The sequence below is a fragment of the Symphodus melops genome, assembly GCF_947650265.1.
Source record: "Symphodus melops genome assembly, chromosome: 9".
Lineage (NCBI taxonomy): Eukaryota > Metazoa > Chordata > Actinopteri > Labriformes > Labridae > Symphodus > Symphodus melops.
In genome coordinates, this window is record NC_136699.1 from 170,053 (window position 1) to 176,052 (window position 6,000).

The 6,000-nt window shown below is 48.4% G+C and overlaps 1 protein-coding gene across 1 annotated transcript in view; it reads right to left on the reverse strand.

Moving 5' to 3' along the window:
* gria2b (glutamate receptor, ionotropic, AMPA 2b) overlaps positions 1-6,000 on the reverse strand; it is a gene marked incomplete at its 5' end in the record, with an annotated part of 39,807 nt that overhangs the window by 29,633 nt on the left and 4,174 nt on the right. The gene's annotated exons all lie outside the window — the stretch shown is intronic.

Genomic DNA, 6,000 nt, shown 5'->3' on the forward strand with positions numbered 1-6,000 from the left:
ATTGATCCTAGTTTGAGCAGCTTTCTGCTGCTGGAGCTTATTAGAAACATGCAGAGGCTTTTTAGCTCGGGTACAATCACTTCTATCTGAAGCAGTTCCACTGCCCGCTTCCATCGCTGCAACACCTGTTCACCTGATAACTGCTCTCATATCTGGCAAACCCAGGGGCGTCTGCGTGTGCAGGAAGCTGCTCTGTTTGCTAACTCTGACCTTCCCTAACAGAGCCATGAGACCAGATGAAAGATGACTGCTCACATACCTGTGACCTCGCTTCACAGGCGACAAACATCCTCACACACTCCCAGTGGGGGAAACACAGAAACCCAACTGTGTCATCTTTTCAAAATGGTTTTCTTACTTTGTCATGTTTTTACTTTTTCTGTCTTTTTTGCCACGTATCATGTCAAATTGTTATTTCTGATTGTTCCAATAAGCTTCAACAGAAGACAGTCGTACATCTGCTAGATTCTTAAGATTTGCACTTTTATCCTGCAGCTATTGTAAACACTTTCCTAATCGTATTCATGGAAACCATTTCTGTGGCTCTGAAGTGATTTCTTCCACCTTTGCTGTTATTGTTCCCTTTGTCTGATATCTGTAGCAATAACCCGGCAGGTTGAAGATGGATGGTCCTCTTTTCTTTCCGTCTCTGAATAGAGCAGCAGAGCAATGGACCAAAACCAGAAAATAAAATCAACACACAAGAGAATATATCATCTCCTCCACACAAACCTTCAGACAGGCCCTCTAAGCCTCACTAAAAACAGCAAGCTGTCCTGTTTGCAGGTTCCTCTTGATCCATCTCAAAGCGACCCAGGAGACGGGGCAGATCAAAGACTCCGCCCACAGACTGTGGCATTACCGGCCTTCACGCGGTGAGACACACAGGCTTATTTTAACAGGGACAAAAACATCACAGAGACACACAGGACATGGCAAGAAATCAAGAACACTCTCTCAGCATGCGCTCATGTGAAAACGCTCAGAATTCAATCACTCGTTTGTGTTCGGACTAAACGTCTCTCTTATCTGCAGTTTGAAGTGCTGGACGAGTTCAGCTGCTTGCACAATATGCAGAAATCACTGTCGCTGCCTCTATATGACCTTACAGGCAGAACTTACATGTCTTCAACATAGAGTCTGAACTCTACCACCAGGGGGCACCAGTTTGTCCACAGGGGGGCGCTAAATAATGACTTGATAGCCAGGGAAAACAAACAAGAGAAACTTACATAAGACATCATAAATCCTTCACTCTTCCACCTTTAAGACAAATACAAGTATGAACACTCAACATGTCTGACTTCATGCTGCTCGCTCGCTCCTGCTGCGGCCGCCTCGTCTGACAGCTGGCCTTTGAGCTCTTTAAGCGTTGCACTGCAATGCATTATGGTATATATTTCTGGATTTGTGACCTATGAGTCCGCGATAAGGTTCAGAAGTCAGATGGCATAGCAGTCCTGCAGCAACGTTTAACTTACAAATACAGCGACTGAAACACTGAAAAGGTTTTCATGGAGAGACATGTTTGTAGCAGCAGGCGGCCACCCTGCTCACAACAGGCTGTTTCTGTGTCTATAGCTTTAAATATGTAAATGAGCTGTGTCTGACCACGCCCCCTCTCTGGAAGGGCTCGGGTGTACTCGCTGCTTTCTGGCTCCATGTCCTATTGTTTACGGTGAGAAGGCAGACTCAGAGGACAGAACAAACACCTAGCTGTGGGAGTGTCACCCACCTGGGGGAGGGGCTACTGCCCTTTGTGATGTCATGAAGGGAAAATATCCAAACAGCCTGTTTGAGCAGGAGGACTTGAGAGGATGGACTTTTCTCATCATTGGGGGGGTTTGGAGACAGACTAGAGACACATGTTGGAGGAACATGGAGGAGAGGATTCTGGGTAATACGAGACCTGTAATATGACAAAGTGGACTTTCCTAACGAGTATTCTCGATTAATTTCTGCTTTTGAAATCATTTTCTGTCCTATGTATTTATCAAACTGTCATTCGAACACGGTTAGTTGTCATGTACGTGGGCTCCGATGTACTGCTGTAATATTGGTCTCACAGCTTTGTACCTTTTGAAGCATGAAATCCTTCCTGCAGGTTTGAAAACGTAAGTGACAAGCCGACAGCTGCTGAGAGACGCTGGCTTTGGTCCAGACGAGACCTTTTGTTTGAGCAGACCGTCAGGGGACAAGTTCTTACCGAGTACAAAAGCCCTGCTGACAGTTACTGACGCCACTGTGCCGCACCGCTGACAGGAGGAAGAAATGTTTAACTGCGTCGAAGCTCCAAATGAAGTCAACAAAGTGAGCGCTCTTCCAGAGAGCGGAGAAAAGATCATCAGGCCTCCGTTTGGATTCACTGAGACTTCAGCGTCCGGTGTTCAGAAAAGATAAATCCAAAGAGTTGACAGGTGAAACAGAAACACACGCTGAGTGTTGTGTGTTTTAAGACTATGAAAGAGAGCTGCTTTCACACCTGCATGTAGAGTCTCCATCGAGCATGTGTGGACGTTTGGTCCAGCTCTTCATGCCGTTGTTCACTTTTTTATTTGATTATTTATCTATTTATTTATTTGCTGTTGTCGGTACGAAAGAAAACCCGACTGGAAACCTGATACTACAGGAACAATAAATCTCTCCCATCCAGTGGCAGCTCCCTAATAAAGGGGTGAAGCAGCAGGTCAAAGGTCAACGGTCACTTTAACCTGCAGGATAGCGAGGTTAACGGCACCCTCAAACATTTGTCGAGTCCTCGTGCCCTTTACTAAAGGACACAGCAAGCCTAAAGATTCAAATGTTCCCCCAGTGACACTTCATGCTACAATAACAGCGAGCGAGGAACACGTCTGTCTGCTCGCCGCTCGCTGCTTATCGCACCGTGAAGACGTTGTTCTGCTCTGCCCCGTCATTTTCATTCATCATTCCCCATTTCTTTATCTTCCCCATTCTTTCTCCCTCTACCCACCCACTCTCTCTCCCTTCTCTCTCTCTCCCTCCCTCCACCCACTCTCTCTCCCTTCTCTCTCTCTCTCCCTCCCTCTACCCACCCACTCTCTCTCTCCCTTCTCCCTCCCTCCACCCACTCTCTCTCTCCCTTGTCTCTCTCTCTCTCTCTCTCTCTCTCTCTCTCCCTCTCCCTCCTCTCTCTCTCTCCCTTCTCTCTCCTCCCTTCTCTCTCTCTCCTCTCTCTCTCTCCCTCCTCTCTCTCTCTCTCCTCCCTTCTCTCTCCCTCCTCTCTCTCTCCATTCTCTCCTCTCTCTCTCTCCTCTCTCTCTCTCCTCCCTTCTCTCTCTCTCTCTCCTCTCTCTCTCCATTCTCTCCTCTCTCTCTCCCTCCTCTCTCTCTCCTCCCTTCTCTCTCTCCCCCTCTCCCTCCTCTCTCTCTCTCCCTTCTCTCTCTCTCTCCCTCCTCTCTCTCTCTCCCTTCTCTCTCTCTCTCTCTCTCTCTCTCCTCCATTCTCTCTCTCTCTCTCTCCCTCTCTCTCTCTCTCTCCCTTCTCTCTCTCTCCCTCCTCTCTCTCTCCCTCCTCTCTCTCTCTCCCTTCTCTCTCTCTCCCTCTCCCTTCTCTCTCTCTCTCCTCCCTTCTCTCTCTCTCGCTCTCTCTCTCCCTTCTCTCTCCCTCCTCTCTCTCTCTCTCCCTCCTCTCTCTCTCCATCCCTCCGCTCTCTCTCCATCCTAATAAGATTGGTCAAGAACGCCCCATTAGACCAGAGAAGGGGGGCAGATCAAATCTTAATCACAGCATGATGGGAGGACAGATTGTCTCCTCTGCATGTTAATGAGCTTCAGACTTCAGGAAGGTTAATCAGTGAATTAAAGGAAGTTCTCCTCGCTTCCTCCATCACTGCTGTCACTCACTCAGCTGATGAGTCAGTAAAATCCTTCTTTTTCATCCTCTGTTTGCAGCCACAGGGAAAAGGAGTGCGCTTCCAGGTGGGCGTGTCCAGGTGGGCGTGTCCAACAACTTTGCTCTCATAAGTTATCAGAACCCGATGTCAGGTTCTGGACCAAGTCTTTCAAAGTTCTTGTAAGGTCTCGTAAGAGCAGTAGGAAACCAGCTGTGTCTGTTTAAAGAGGACATATTCTCCCTCTTTTCAAACAGCGCCCCCTGTGGTCTACATGAAGCATCAGTGTTTCTGAGCTTTGGTCCAAATGTAACATGAATCAAGCAGCAGACGACGTTTGTGACCCTGTAGAAACCAGCTCGCTCAGAACGCTCCGTGTTGGTGTGTGTCTCTTTAAATAAGCCCCGCCCCCTGAGTTTTCCAGTTAGAATAAAAATGGCCGACCTGTGCTAAAGTTTATCTCTAGGCTGGAGGTGGAGTCTATGGGTGGAGATACCAGGGGAGGGGTGGGGGCCCACTGTGACATCACAAGGGGAGCACAGTAGAAACAGAGCATTTCTCTCTGTGTTGTCAGACGTCTGCAGACACAAACAAAGGACTGGATGATTTATTCCACATGTTGGGGGTCAGCAGACTCTCAGGTTATATACATGTGTTTTTTAATAATATGGTGCCGTTACCTCCTAACATGATGTGTTTAGCATAAAGAAGGCCTTAAAGAGGGACATCACTGACGCCAGCATCAGATAAATACACGCCTCGACAGCGTGAGCCAGAGTGACATCATCAATGAAAGGAAGGATAACAGATCTGTGCTGCTAACAGCGAGAGACTCCTCCTCCTTTAACAATCTTTACTCAGATCACTGCTTCACAAACCCACCGCCACACCGCCGACGCTCCAACACGAAGGACATGGACGAAACAAGGACACATGAAGCTAGTTGAGGTTGTGTCTTTAGCTGCTCCTGACTCTGGAAGACGTCCTGTGGGCGTCGGCTGCAGAGCTGTAATGACGCCCTTCATCATGTCAGTAATGAACATGGCTGACAGCTGATCTATATTCTGGCGTCCCACAGAGACCTCTGACAGATGTTTCCTCAGACGCAGCCACACGCCGCCTCTGAAACTTGACTTGCTGACATATTGAAAGGATGAAGGTTGATAAAAATCTGCAGAGGAGCCCAATGTTTACTTCTCTGCTATCAGAGACGTGCAGAAAGAGCAGGAAGGAAAACGCCTCGGTTACATCTTCAGGATGACGATCTACGATCTGGATCTACAGCCCCCCTCTGATTCCTGGATTCGAACCCAGGCCACATGTGTTGAGGACGACAGCCTCCATATATGGGATGCACACACTAACCACTGGGCCACCAGCTGTTTCACTCTCTGGTGAGTCTGTGATCCAGAAGGAGAACAAGCCACCGGTCAGGTTCTGTCAAAGTTTGGATTTGTCTTTTCACATTTTGAAAGTGGGATTCTTGCTGTACGATCGAGTGCGTCACGCTCGGGAGCCTCGGAGGCCCTGAAGGAACGAAGTCGACTTCAGGAGCTCTGACGCCTCTGACACTGAGGCGTCTCAGTGCTTTTTGAGGACAGAGAGTGGAGGGCTTGTTGGGGTATTCAGGGCAGGCAAAGATCCACAGAGAGTTCTTTAGCCTCGTTTTGTGACCGGCCAGCTCCCAGGCCTATTTAATATTTCACCGCTCCCTCTGAAACGGAGGAGAATGCACTTCATTAAGTGTGAACAATAAATGGACCAGAACCGATGTGTGCAGCTTTGGAGCAGGCAGCTCCACGGACGTGTGCCTGTTTGCATGTGGAGCTGTGAAATGACTCGAGCGTTACAAACTCCATGTTTGAAGTGTTAAATCTTCAGTCGGCCAGCAGTGACCTCAAACTGCTCCAGAAAAGCTTAAAGTCAAATATATCGTCCAATAACGCAGAGACACACACACGTCTTCTTACCATCAACCAAGCGCTGCACTTATGAGAAGACGATGGCGTGATGTATGTCAAGGTCACGCCAATAACAAATGATCAAAGAGGAATCAGAGGTTCTGAGAGGAGGAGTTCTCAGACGAGTCGGGAGGCGTGTCCAGAGTCCTCAGAGCCCTGAGTGTCCAGAGTCCTCAGGGGGCATGTCC